Source organism: Lycorma delicatula, chromosome 2, assembly GCF_047948215.1.
Source record: "Lycorma delicatula isolate Av1 chromosome 2, ASM4794821v1, whole genome shotgun sequence".
NCBI classification, from domain to species: domain Eukaryota; kingdom Metazoa; phylum Arthropoda; class Insecta; order Hemiptera; family Fulgoridae; genus Lycorma; species Lycorma delicatula.
In genome coordinates, this window is record NC_134456.1 from 127,363,694 (window position 1) to 127,378,621 (window position 14,928).

A 14,928-nucleotide genomic window follows, 5' to 3' on the forward strand; every position below is an offset into this window, starting at 1 on the left:
AAAAGCCGAAAGCAGAACTAGTAACAAATAAATTTAAGTAACTGATTAGTAAATTGTTAAATAAAAAAATAAAAAATCGCTTCCTCATATTGTCGTGATCATAGTACAGTAACCTTTATAATTTTATGTAACGTCTAATTCCACTTGTAGTTATTTATTACGGAAAAAAATTCTACGTCATTTCCATAACTTCGACCTTTCTTATTGTTTTATATACGGTGTTATGGGAATACAATGTTTTATTTTAATTAGTATTGCATGCCTATTTAAATAGAATTCCATTAGACATAAAATAACAATCGCATATAATTGGTAAGTAATTTTATGCAATTTTATATGTACTAATAATAGGTATAGCATTAAAATAGATTTATAAGTTGAAATATGGAAGTAAAACATGGGAAAATAGATAAAATTGTAAATAGTTTATTCGATTATTGAGTTATTTATGAAGACCCGTGTTTTATCGTTGTCAGCAGCTAAAATATTTAATTTATCTAAAATATTTTAATTACTAAATGATAAACTTTATGTAATCGCTATTACATACCTTGAATAAAGGAATTTTAAAAATTGTTTGTTTATCTACGCATATATCCAATTAAAATAAAATCTTAGTAATATAATATTTCATTTTCCTTTGATTTTTACTTTCCCATCTTGATAACGCTATAGTAGAACTAGCTGTAGAAGGGAAAGTATTGTAATCGGTCCAATTTGGGCATATGCGATTTTCAACGGATCTTAACCTTTTGACACCTAAGGAACCCAAAAAACAGGATGGAAATTTTCAGGATGTTAATGTTCGTATCTACTTGTGTGTCCGGTATGCCTCTCCATATATTTCCAGAACTACTGAACCAATTTTGACCAGACTTGGTCAGATTACTTCTACATACGGGACATTGATACCATTAAATTGTCTACTAAAAAGGTCAAGCAGATGAGGCTGTAGAGCAAGGTCACCCTCAGTATTTTGAGATTTTTCCTAATCAAGGTCATATTTTTCTTAGGTATATTGTTAACCGATTTTGGGGTGAGTGAGCGAGATTTTGTAAAATCGCACTCCCACCCCAAAAATGCCCTAAACTAATGGCTAAGTGGGCATACTAGTACCCCCTATCACCAAGGAGCGCTAGTGTCGCAGTCCGCATCTTAGAATTTCCCTTTTTCTCTGGAGGAAATTCCCTTTTCCCTCATCCTCTTGAACCAGGATATTTGAAATGCTACAGGATTGCCAACCAAATTACTTTTTACACTTTAAATATTAATTATTTATTTTATTTAATTTAGTTAATATTTCAAAAGTTGATAGCACTGACGTATAACTGTTGTAATCATCTGCTATATTGTGACGTCACAGGTGAGCGGTAGAATTAAATAAATGAATAATATTTAAAGTGTAAAAAGATAACTATGGATGTGTCTCGAACTCGATCGCCCGATTGACTCGATACCTGGTGCGTTAAGCCTCGCGGCTACACCACCAGTCTGTCGGCCGTACAAATAAAGTTTGTTCTATGTAAGTTGTGAAATATTGCCAGCCTCCGTGGCGCGAGTGGTAGGTCTCGACCTTTTATCCGGATGTCCAGGGTTCGAATCCCGGTCAAGCATGGTATTTTCATACACCTACAAATTATTCATCTCATCTTCTGAAGCAATACTTAACGGTGGTCCTGAAGGTTAAAGATAAAAACAAAAAAAAGTTGTGAAACATTAATTTAGTTAGCGGCGACCGTCGCCGCTAGTACCGCCACACCCACGCGAATTAAATACGACATGCGTGCGCGCTTTAGTTAGAATCATTTAATTAAATAAATGAAAAAAATATTATATTTAAATAAAATTATAAATATTTTAAATTAAATTGTGTGTAAACCGTGCATCAGAAATAACCCACAATTGCAGGACTTTTAAAGAAAGTTTTACAACTGTTTTGTCGAATTTTTTCCGACAAAAAAGTCGGATAATTTCTGTTTGTTTCACAAACAGAAATTATCCGACTTTTTTAAATCTGAATTAAATTAAATTATCCGAATTTTTAAAATGAATAGTTGACTTAACATATACTTTTAAAATAGTATTCTTTAAAATTAGACGACACTATGACAGAATATGGGATGCAAATGAATATTAGAAAGCAAAAACGGTGAGGATAGGAAATAATAAGCAACGAATATTTGACAAAAAAAGGAGGACTTATCAAATAAAACCGAAAATTTGATATAGCAGAATTCGTATTAGTGTATGGTGAAAGAAAGAAAATGAATTTCTCGTAGCCAATAAAAACAATAGAACATTTCGGAAAAAACTGAAATATTTGAAAATAGAAACAAACTATAGCTCATAAATACAATATACATCAGTTTGGATACGCGATTTCTATAAAAAAGTGCTGGATAAAAGCCCCGAAAATCGCCGATGAATCAAATATCACTAGAAATGAATTTAAAGTTAATTTTAAATGGATACGGCGATTGTTTTGTCGACATAGTTTTTCTATATGAAGAAGGTTATCAATAGTACAGCGGCTACCAGAAAAAAAGCAAATAAACCGAAAACGTTACTAAATAAACTGACAGCGGCTATCAAATAAACTGACTAAGTTTCACGAAAAAGGAAACATAAGTTCACGAAAAAGGAACAGTTATTTCCTAGATTAAATCGGGAATGTGGACCAGACACCTGACTTTCGAAATGCCACCGAGCACTAAAACAAAAAGTGTAGGTGCTAAGAGTGTTCAGATTCGGTTACGAAAAACAACGTTACTCGGTAATGCTACCAATATTTTCGAAGGGAAAGACTACCCCTGTATATAATTTTAAAAAAACAACTACCGAAAAGTAAAACTTTCCGCCCGATATTGTGGTTCGAGTACAAGAAAAGGGATAGATGAATAATGAATTAGTACTGGACCGGATTAAATGCGTCTGGGAGCGTCGACCTGACGTTTTATTATGAAAACCTTCCACACTTGTAACGGACAGTTTTAGGGCTCATACAACCGATAATCTAAAGCGCTGGAAAGTATGATCAGGTTATTATTTCCGGCGTGATGACATCTATTCTTCAGCCTCTAGGTATCTGCGTAGACCGAAAATTTAAAACTAAACTCCGTAAGCACTGCACAAATTGGGTGGCCACCGCGACACACGAGTCTACATCACCTGGTAAAATTAAAAAGCCGGATTTGAGACATTTACGAGTGGATTATTGTGGTTCGGTCAGAGATACAGATGATATAATAAAAAACGTCGTTTAAGAAATGTTGTATTTCGAGCGTTCACTATGGATTTGAGGACTATTATTTGTAATTAAGGAATTACGAAAATAATTATAAATCTACGGATGAAGAAATTTGAGCACTGATGACAGTAATTACCTACTATAATTTCTATACTTAAATATTTACGGCATAGACTGATTTATTGATATCCAAATAAAAAATACCGTTGTTATACTTCAATCTTTATGGTGATTTTATTGCAAAAAGTAACAATATTTTTACTTTTTCAATTTTCCAAACCTGGGTCCACGTGGTACATGGGTCTATACGGTATTTACCTGACTCCTTATCATACCTGATTGCTCCTCATAACGTCACTTTAATATTTTATTTTCAGCAGAACTCTATTTGTTATGAAGCTGACAAATCTTTATAAGTTTTAATTAAAAAGAGTTAAAATCTTGAAAAAAGCATGAAAGATGGCAGTATAAAATGTATTGATTTATTATTCGGCAAAGCCGCTATTACAGGACTATAATGAATGATTCCTCAAACACTGAAATAATCACGTTATAGATTTCATGAATCTCGTTAAAATCAACTAAAATAAGATCTCTAGAATCAGAGCTCCAAAAACAGGCTCTTTCGCTGGGTTCACATAAATGAAACTCTTAAATAAAGCGTTTAATAATTTTTAAAGGTAATCAGTCAGTCAGTAGACGTAAAGTTTAAGAAGCTAATTTTTTAGGAAAATATTACCGTCTATTTCCCATATTTATCGAAAAAGCAAAAGCTCATCGTACTTAATCTTACAGTAGGTAATTTTACATAATTCTAAGAGCGATTCGATGAAATTATATGTTATGTGTGCCTGAGAATACGTATACGGATATGATGCGTAAATGAATGAGTAAAAGGACGTGAGTCATTCTTATGTCTTGGAACGCAAGGATAGCGGGAGATTTCCCTACTAATCGCAGAAAAAAAAGATTAGAATATACGGTAAAAATGTCATCCTTATAATGTAGATAAAAACAAAAATAAATAAATAAAATGAATCTTTAAAAGAGGAAGAATAATTTATCTCTAGTCTCTTTAAACCTAATAGTAGTTGCATTAAAAAATTCTACAGAAACACTAAAATACCACTTCGCCACCATCGAGCGATAGTGACCTTGCTTTTCATCCGAAGATCTCTGGTTTGAAAGTCTTTTTGACATGACATTTTTCATATGAAAATTCCATATTCCCAAGCCAAAGCTTCGAGCTTAATTGTAATAAAAAAATCTGATGTGAACACCACATGACTTCCTTGTACGCCTATTAAATTGCATATATTTTTTATTAGATACGTTTTTATTTTTTTTCATTTTGTTTTTGTTATTGAATTATTATTTATTGTAAAAATTTGTTTACAATCACAGGTTAATAATTATTAATAAATCAATACATTTAAATTAAAAGAAAAATACATTTAAATTAAATGGTCAAAATGGTTATTTCCGTTCAAACTTTAAAATCAAGATTTTTCGCGATTACAATAATACTTCCTTGTACTTCGTACAAGGAAGTAAAAAAGATTACGTATATATAGGAATAAGGAATTGATCATTTAAAACCAGGATTAGTGAACACGCGTTCATTTAAAATAATAAAAATAGATCGTTAAATTAACAGCATAACATCTGATTAAAAAAACATTATCACTACTATAAAAAATAAATTAGAATTTTAAAAATTAATCATAATGGATTATAAAACGTAAAAATATAATAATGCAGTGTAAATACAAACACAAATTTTTGATCCACTGAACTAATTTTGGGAATGATGGTTAGACCTACTTAAGTTGGAGAAATGATAATTAACTAGCTAGTACAGTAAATATTTATCTAATTACGCTGCAGTAGTTGATTACAAATGACTGTTTTTATACAGTATGTTCATTTTTATACACAGTTGTTAATTTTAATAATTATTTCTCTCGTGTCGGCATATTACATCAAAAAACGTTTTAGACAAATATTTGATTAGTAAATCATTTGCACTTTCTATATATATATATATATATAAATTGTTTACGGGCGCGATAATGTGCAGTTTACATCACCCGCAGGTCTACAGATCAATCATAGTATTATATAATACTATACTAATAATACTCTAATACTACTAATAATGTAGTATTATGCGAGTGCACATTTCCGGCTGGTAAGCAAGCGTTTGTGCACCTGAAGGTCTGAAGGCTATCATGAAACAGAACTCGCTTATCCCATATGCATTAACCTTGGTAAAGATCAATTCTTTAGAACTGAAAAAACTTTCACCGTCAAGTGACTTTTATGTAGATTCTATTTTTTCTGGAAATTGTTTAAACGATTAGATTTCATTTAATGGATTGATTTAATCGTTTGATAATAATTTCGATTATCATACTCTACAGTCGTCTTAATTTATTGTTTAATATTGATATTTATGTATAATTTGCTACAAATTATTTGCTCCATGTCTCATATCCTTGATCAGTACTTATCAGTATGCTGCCCGCAAATCACGTATATTGTTCATTGAACTTTAACATTCTGTATAAAACTCCCCATAAAACAGATAGTTTTATTCTGTCTACATATTCAGAAGAATGTACACCGAAATAAACGTGTCTTGAACGGATAAAAAGTTTCTTACGCAAGAAACAATAAATTATTATTTATTTCTTAATCTAACTAGTTATTAACTACTCGTTTTATTTATTTTATTATTTAAAAATACAGATAAATTATTAATATTAAATCTTACATTCTGCAACATAATTCATATAAACAAATAATGATTATAACGTCTTTATACAATTAATGAATTATATCTAAAACACTTGTTTCTTTAAAAGATATCTCATTATATAACATTTAAAGTTATTTATTATTTGTGCATCTTGAAACACTGAATTCGGTGATGTAAATTTCGCTGTTGTGAATTTTAAGAAACATTTATCCTGTAACTAGTTCATGCATTATTTATTATCAATTTTTAATTAGGTCTGGTTGAAAATTAAAACAAAAAAGACATTTTAAATTAAAACTTATTACAAAAAAGTATGCTGCTTATGAAAGGAATTTGTGGGATCGTTTATTTTTAACAATTATAAATTCAGATAACGACCGAATCGGACTGACATTCCTAATATTACTTATACATTTAATTTCTCATTAGAGGGTAAATCTAATAAGAGAAAATAAGTTATTTATCACTTATTTTGAAACGTGTAATAAAATTGGCATCAATTTCTTAGGAACCAATGGTCATTTTCAGTCGTGTTCCGGTGCTCCAGGCACCAGAGCAAATATATCTTATTTAGACAGTAATCAATTACTTAGAAATGTTGCGTTTATTAATTACGTATTTCTTATGAGTAAAAGTCTGTCATTAAAAATTCTGTTAAATTTTAAAAAACTAATTACTTAAACTAATTTAGAATAAAAATAAATACAAATATATAAATAAAACAGCAAAATTAAAAACAAGAGCACAATACCTGCATTCGCATATCAATAGGGGCATTTGCCACTAACCCAATACCAGGTTTACTAGCGGAATCCTATGAACTCTCATTACATTACAGGAGGAAATACCACGCTATCAAGTACGAGATCAGCAAGTCCCGTCTCTCCAACTACTCACAGCAAACGTCCAGGCACACTCGCACTCTACTACTCGAGGGGAAGAAGTCCTTACCGCAGTCTTTCAACTAAGACTGCTTTGCTCTCTCCAGGAACTAGATCTGCCTATTCCGAGGATTCTCGAAAAAGGAAATAGGATGCGGCGCTCCTTGATTGCGCGTATCTCTAAAGATCGAATACTTACCACCTGGAAGTCGTAAACGGGACCAAGTTACCAGTCTATTAGAGACCAATTTAGCGAGACACTCACACATCTATGCAGAGAACTCTGTCTCGGCCGATGGATGTGGCTGTTCAATTATACTCCCTGACTCCGAGATAATATATAATCTCAGTGCCTATTCCTCTGCGTTCTTTTGCGAGGCCTACGCAATTTACTCCGCCTTGAGAGTTATCGAGATATGTTGTGACAACAACTTCCTAGTAATTACTATGAGTGTACTTGAGAGCTTGAGCTGCAGACGATCTGAATTCATCGTCCAAATAATTTATGATACCCTCTCAAGACTAAATAAGACTGCGGTACTGGTATGGGTTACTGGCCATTGCGACATCCTCGGGAACGAACGAGCTGATGAGGCTGCCAAGAGAGCGGTAATAAATGGCCTCCCTGTAGAATTGACATCGGAGAGCGACTTCATGAAAACAGTCCTTGTTAAACTACGTTCTCAGTGGAATAAGTTCTTGCTGCTAAGTCCTCCCACGGCCTTACATACCATCCGGGAAAACGTGTTCGAGAAACCTTTCCTCCCAAGCAACAGAAGAGGCCAAGTTATCCTAACTCGGCTGAGAAATGAACACACTAGGCTTACCTACGCCCATCTATTTGGCTTTCCTCAGCAGAACTGTGAGGCGTGCAATGTAAAATGGTCCGTATACCTCTTGCTCATAGATTGTCCAATCTTCGGAACTATTCGACAAAAATTAGATCTGGGTTCAGATGTGAAGTCTTTACTAAACCAAAATGAATGTTGCGGTTTGTTTCTGATAGTGAGATGATGAACGTAATTTAGCGGTTTTGCTTAGTTTGTGTTTATTGTTTCTTGTTTTGGGTGTTTATTGTTTATTATTTACGATCGTGTAGTACATTTAAGTGGCTAATGATTATAATTTTTGATGCGACTATAAATAAAAGTATTAAAACAAAGTAGACAAATGATCTCAGTTTTTGCTGCTTTTATTATTTGCCGAAATTCTATTATTAGAAAGATTTTATTAACCTGATCATGAGTGACGCTCGACAGTAAAGTACTATTCAATAGTTATACAACAGATTTTTTATAACTATTACAGAGCTGCTGGGTCAAGAATCAAACTCGGTGTATTACAAAACCTAATTTTTAAATAAAATGAATAAAATTGAAGTTATGAGTAAACAATTAAAATTATTATAGGGCTACAAAATGAATTTTCAGAACGTCAGTTTAAACTCTAAGCCAACCTTTCCTACAAGGGTACAAGGAAAAATACAGAAAATTTTTAATGAAATCCAATCGGTTTTCAAAGACAAAGCGATCTTAAAAAATATATTTTAATCGTAAACACATATTTCTCCCAGGGCTTGCTAACTATGCAAAAATTAAACTAAGTTTGAAAAAGTTTCAGTTTCAATTGCGATCACGGTTTAAAATAATTAAATTTGCGCTAAAACGACTACATTAAAAGTATCAAATTCATATCGACCTTGAAACAAAACACTATTTTTTCAAGGTTAGGCAGTTAGCCAGAATTTTATTCCAATTAAAAAAAGAAAAAAGGTATCGGCTGTGATCTTTATGGAATGATACGACTGATTAAGGAAAAATAATTATCGTTTGTAATAATTAATATTAATGAAAACGTAGTATTTTACCAAATAAATAGAATTAATAATAATAAAATAAATTTTTTATTCATTTTTCAAGTATATTTTATAAAATAAGATGTAATATAAATTGCTATAAATTTATAGATCTTATCTTTTCCTATATAAGGAAAAACTTATTCTTCGATATTAAATTTTTAACCCTGATGTAAGTCTTCTTTTTTTTTTTTTAACTTTTGTCTAGCTGGTTTTGTAATTTTATAATTTATTTATTTATACAATAACAGGCTGATATCCGATAAAAGTTACTGTTGGACGATAATGAATTTTTAACGCATCAAAAATGCCATGCCTGGCTGAAATTCGAATGCGTAACCTCCGGATGAAAAAAGAAATGCTACAACTCAACCACGGGTATAGGCGGATAATAATCTTTATAATAGTAATAAAATTAATAATTATTATTAATAATAATAAATTACACTGTAAAATAAATTTAATTATGTATAATGTTTTGGTTATCATATTTTATTTAAGTATAAAATATAAGATGATTGTAGAATATTTTTGTATATTATAACATTAACGTACTTATGCCAAAAGAATCAGTGTATATGACTTGCTTTGATCGATAGTATAAAATTAATTAACTCCCCCAAGCACATAAATAAAGCCTTGATTAAAAAAATATATATGTATTTTTTAATGATTCAATTGATTGCTTTTGTTGGATATCGCCATGCCTTTCAATCATATAGTAGCATAATGTTGTTTTTACCGAAGAGTTAATAAAGTCTTTCTTCAAAAACAGTGACTCAATCACAGTGTAGAAGAATTACGTTTAACGCTTCCGGTCAGCCTGATCACGAAAGGAAAGTAAGTATATTAAAGTTCGAGAAAAAATATAAAAATGTGCAACAATACATAAGCGAAAATATTTCTATCATTATTGTATGTTATAGTTGAAAAGTAAGATAAAACGACGACGAATGTGTACACTCAACTGTGGAAATAAACCGGAAAAACGTCATTATAAAGGTTTTTTTTTTAACTGATGTAAGAAAAAATGAAGAATTTCATTAATTTGTTTGGATGTTACAGCTTTTCTTCACTGATAATTATAAAAGTATATCCCTTTTCAACTTCACTAATTAACTGTTCCAAGTTAATTTTGTCCCAATTTTTCGATGATTTTAATTAATGTAATTTAATTTAATTAACTAGAAATATCCTCAAACACTGTATTTAAAAACTATGAACGAAAAAAATAATAAAAAATGTAAAAAGTGTAACACCATGAAATAATCCGAAATAATAAAAACAGCCTAAAAACCGACTGGGGTAATTATTTCATCCAGCGACTCGGCGCCAGCCGGCATTCACCGCTGAGAGTCTGAAAGCGCGTCAACCGTTTCGTTGTATTTTGTAGAGCAATGAATTAATTTTTAACTATTCGATAAACGCTTCAATCCAGACAATCGTATCTAGCATTAACCTTACGATCTTTAGATCGTAATTAGAATTTTTAATAATATTGTACGAATATTAGGCAAGTTAATGCAGTATAAAGTATTTACTTTCTCTTTCTATATATAAAGAGTTACAGAAAACACCGTTGTTAGGAATGTTATAGGAAATCCCATACCTGATCTTTTTAATTTATTCTTTTACAGACTTTTCGAAAAAATTAAAGTATTATTTTCGATCGCACTGTGAAAATGAATTTTCTTTACGTTTTGAGGTATGAAGAGTACGAAAATACTATTCACTTAAAATGCAATTTCGTTTTATATGTAAATATATGTATAGGCCTGTGTATAAAATTTGTGACGCGAAAATCTCCAAAACTACAGAATCAATTTCATTGAAATTTAGATCACTAGAGGAGTGTATCTGAAGTTGTGTATGTGAGAATTTGATGAAGATTGGTTGATTCGTTTTTGGGTTACGCTCAATTGTTCCAAAAAATTTGAAAACGTTGTGCTCGAAAATCTGCAAAGTTACCAAATCTATTTCATTGAAATTTAGATATGCTATAGTAGTGTATCTGAAGTTGTGAACCTCAATTTGAGGTTATGTTGACTGTATATTCATGTATCTTAATACGCGCTTATGCAGTGAGTCATAGTGATGAGCGAATTGAAATTTGATGCCTGTGTATAAGGTCTACTCGTTAATCGAACTTTGTAGTGCGTTGTACTCTGAAAATCAGTGCGTTTCTGACTGCGAAATAGTGAGGGTGTTTGAAACGAAAAGTCGGTTTTCTTCTGCAGAATTTTTTTCATATTCTTTTCTCAAATAACACACTATTTTATATGATACAATGAAGATTTTTTTTTAACTCGTAGAAAAATGAGTGAAAATGAAAGCGTGTATAATGGACTAAGAGCTACGTATACTCAAAATTTAATAAGTATGTTCAAACTGCCGTTACGTTTTATAACTTAGTTATTTTATATTCAAATAAACTAATCCTGGTTGCCTAATTGAATGACAAAACAACCTATTTAATGCCCCAATGAGAACTTCCCACGTGTTTCTTTATCACGCTCTTACTCATCTTTAAACCGCATTATTTCTACCTATGGACTCATACATTAAAAGCTTTATTCTGTAAAACTACATTTAAAAATCCTGTACTTTTAGTCGCTTTGGATTTCCTAGTACCTAAGTTTCCTTGTCAATGCATTATACTTAATAGGAATATTTCTGAAAAGTTTCTTCATATTTTCTAAGTCTATATAGACTTTTTTTCTTTTTTTTTATGGAAACTGTCCTTGTTCACTTACATGCTTTGTAATTTTACTAAGAATATTTTTTTCAAATAATAAATGTAACCATTATACAATATTAATTAATTGCATATTTTGTTTTCAAGTACTACTATTGCTGTTATTATAATGTAACAATATTGCAAGATTAGAGATGCTAAAGTTATCACTTTTAAATTAAAATATTTAACAAGTTTTAGCAGAGATAAATCTATAATAGTATTTAAATAAAGAAAATTTGTATTTATTAAATGTCACGGCTATCGAAATTAAATTAACAAAAATATTTTAAGATACAAAAAATTGTAAGTTAATTTTTCCTTGTCATTCAAACCAAATCATGTTTTCGTTTCGCATAATAACAAATGTTTGATTGCTATTTTCATCCTCGTATTAATTACTGAAATGAAACAAGGTATAAAGATCTAATCGTTCGTTAAACGTTTAATATTTAATTTGTAAACAATAAAAAAACATGTACAGTAAAATATCAATGATGTGTAATACAACAATGATAAATTACATATCATTATAGCAGTTATGTATATGTTGACGATAAGTAAATTACAATTTAGAAATAATTATATAGTATTAACACAATATTCTCTTATATTGTATGACTTGTAATTTGTAATAAATTAGTATAAATATATATATATATATATATATATATATATAGGTAGAATTATTTTTAATAATGTTTTCTTCATTATTATATAAATACTACTTTCAAATACAGGTTGTCCCATATAAAACGCAACCCAACCTTATATTGGAAGGTATTGAAATAATAAAAAGGCACGTGTAAATGTAAATGTAATTTTTATTATTACCATCCATTACCTTACATTTAGAGTAAATGTTGGAAGTGGCCGCCATCTTCTTGAATACAAGCTTCAATTCTTTTTACAGCGTTTCTTGCAACTTTTTCCAACGTTTGTGGCTGGATATTTAATAAAGCTTGTTCAATATTGACTTTCAATTGTTCAAGTGTTCGTGGTTTGTTGCTGTAGGCTTTTTCTTTGAGGTAACCCCGTAGAAAAAAATCCGCCGCAGTCAAATCTGCAGATCCTGGTGGCCACAAGCCTCGACCGATAACACGATTACCAAAGAATTCGTTGAACCTGCGTAGTGCGATGTCGCACCGTCATGTTGTAGCTAGCAGTGTCTGTCTTCCTCTTCCAAGAGTGCGATGAACTGAAATAAAATATCCTGATATCATTCTGCATTAATGGTCTACTTGAAAAAAAATAGGACCGATTATTTTCTTCCACGATATCGCGCACCACACACCCGACTTCTGCGGGTGTAACTGTTTTTCGTGATAAACGTGGGGATTTTCAGCGCTCCAAATTCTACTGTTTTGGCTGTTTACGTAGCCATCCAAATTAAACCGTGCTTCATCTGTGAAAAATAACGAATCCATAACATTAATTCCCACGCGCAGAAATCGACGGAACCGTTGACAATATTGTAGTCGTTTTTCTTTGTCGGGCTCAAGAAGTCGATGAACCGTTTGAATGCGATAAGCTCGTAATTGTAATCGTTTGGTCGCCCGATGAACAGTCGATTTAGACAAATTAATTTCAGCAGACAAACGTCTGATCGATTTATTTGGCGAGGCGAGTAATCGGTCTTTGATTTCAGCGACTGTATCTGTATCAACACCGACGCAGATCTTTTGTGTTCCTTGTTATTAACAGAACCGGTCTCTCTAAATTTTGCAACTAATCTTATTACTGATGTTTTGTTAGGAGCCGGTTTATCAGGGTACTTATGGCGAAACAAATCTTGCACTGCAACCGCTGATTTCGTACTGAAGTACGACTCAACAATGAAAACACGTTCATCTAGCGAAAACACCATCTTGTCTCTAGCAATACACTGAACGTTATGATTGCATTTTTGTTACTATCGGTAGTGTTCTACTGCGTCGCCGCGATCTTCAGATGTTGGACGAGTCCATATCAGTAACGAGTAGGGGAGTAAGCTTGACTTTTGAAATTTTATGGATGAGTGATTGATGGGTAGCGTTTTATATGGGACACTCTGTATATAAAAAAACCAATTCCTTTACGTTGTACATTAATTCATTAAATAAACGAACATTAAAATATTTGTTTATTTTTATTTCTATTGATTACAGTAATTTGTTCTTCAATAATTTGTTCCTCAATCTATAATTTATTTAAGGAAATACTGTTTCAAATAATGGAAAGTATCGATACCGATTTAAAAACTTTGTAAATATATAGATTTAAAAACTTTGATTAAATACCAAAAATATTTTTTTTTTTAAATTCGGTACTCTAGCCGCATCGTTGCAACAAAATTATTTCTCAGGTCTGTCTAGTTAACCAGCGTTCTCGTAATTTAGACCATGACTAATTTGGACGCTGTCGCTGGTCAGTGGACACCGCTATCATGAACGCAATTTACTAAGTAACAGAGACTGCAGTTTTTTGCAGTACAGAAAATATTCGGATACCCCTTTCTCGGTAACAATCTTCGGAAACCATACGAAAGTTAATGGTCTTATTTCATTGCCGACCACATTATTTTAATTTTTATCCGACTACACCCATAGGAGGAATGGTAATGTATTTTAACTGCTATGTATGTTTGTTTGTTCCCCTTTTAGATCCAACTAATTACAACCAACTTTAAGGTAGTTACAGGTATTCGGTCTGGAAATAGGCTATCTTAAGTTGTCTTTAGAGGGAGGGGCTCTACTGGGCGCTAAAATTAAAAAATTACCATGATATTATTAAATTGTAATGATGGTATTCCATAAAACGATAAAAAGAAATATCTTTTGCCTCTGTAATTTTTTAAGAAAAATTCATTGTTGTCGAGATAAAACGAAATATACGCTCAGAAAAATGAAACAGGAATGCATCGCGGCTTGCGCCCGCCTGCGCGCTGTATGTTGCCGATATGCGTTTCATTGCATCCTTGTTAATGATGAAGTATGACAGGTCAGAACCTTTGCGGAATATCTCTACCTATTATCATTATACGACAAGTTAGAACCTGTGCGATATCCCTACCCCTCATGATAGAACCCCGATGGCCTTGCGTGCTACGCCCAAGTAAGATCAATTCAGCTCTGATGCTCCACAGCAACAGTTTATAATTGCTGTAAATTCTGAATAACAAGAGACATAGAAATAATTGCCAGATGGTAAACCAATTCTTGTTGAAATGATGATCCTGAGATTTTAAACATAGATTCTAGACTCCAAGAAACTTGATCACTATGAGCATCCCGTAACTACAATAATGCACCAAGATGCATTACTGTGCAATACTGTTAACTTGGTCGAGACTATTTACATAACTATTATGTTATGTTATCCGTGTAGACTACAAGATCATTGATGTAAACTATAATGTTATTGTTAATAATGTAAGGTATAATTTTGTAAGGCTGTAATGTAAGGTTATTG

General features: G+C 31.7%; 1 protein-coding gene across 1 annotated transcript in view; it reads left to right on the top strand.

The window, feature by feature from the left end:
• Nucleotides 1–14,928, top strand: part of LOC142319212 (fatty acyl-CoA reductase wat-like) — a 97,402-nt gene that overhangs the window by 15,093 nt on the left and 67,381 nt on the right. The window lies entirely within an intron of this gene.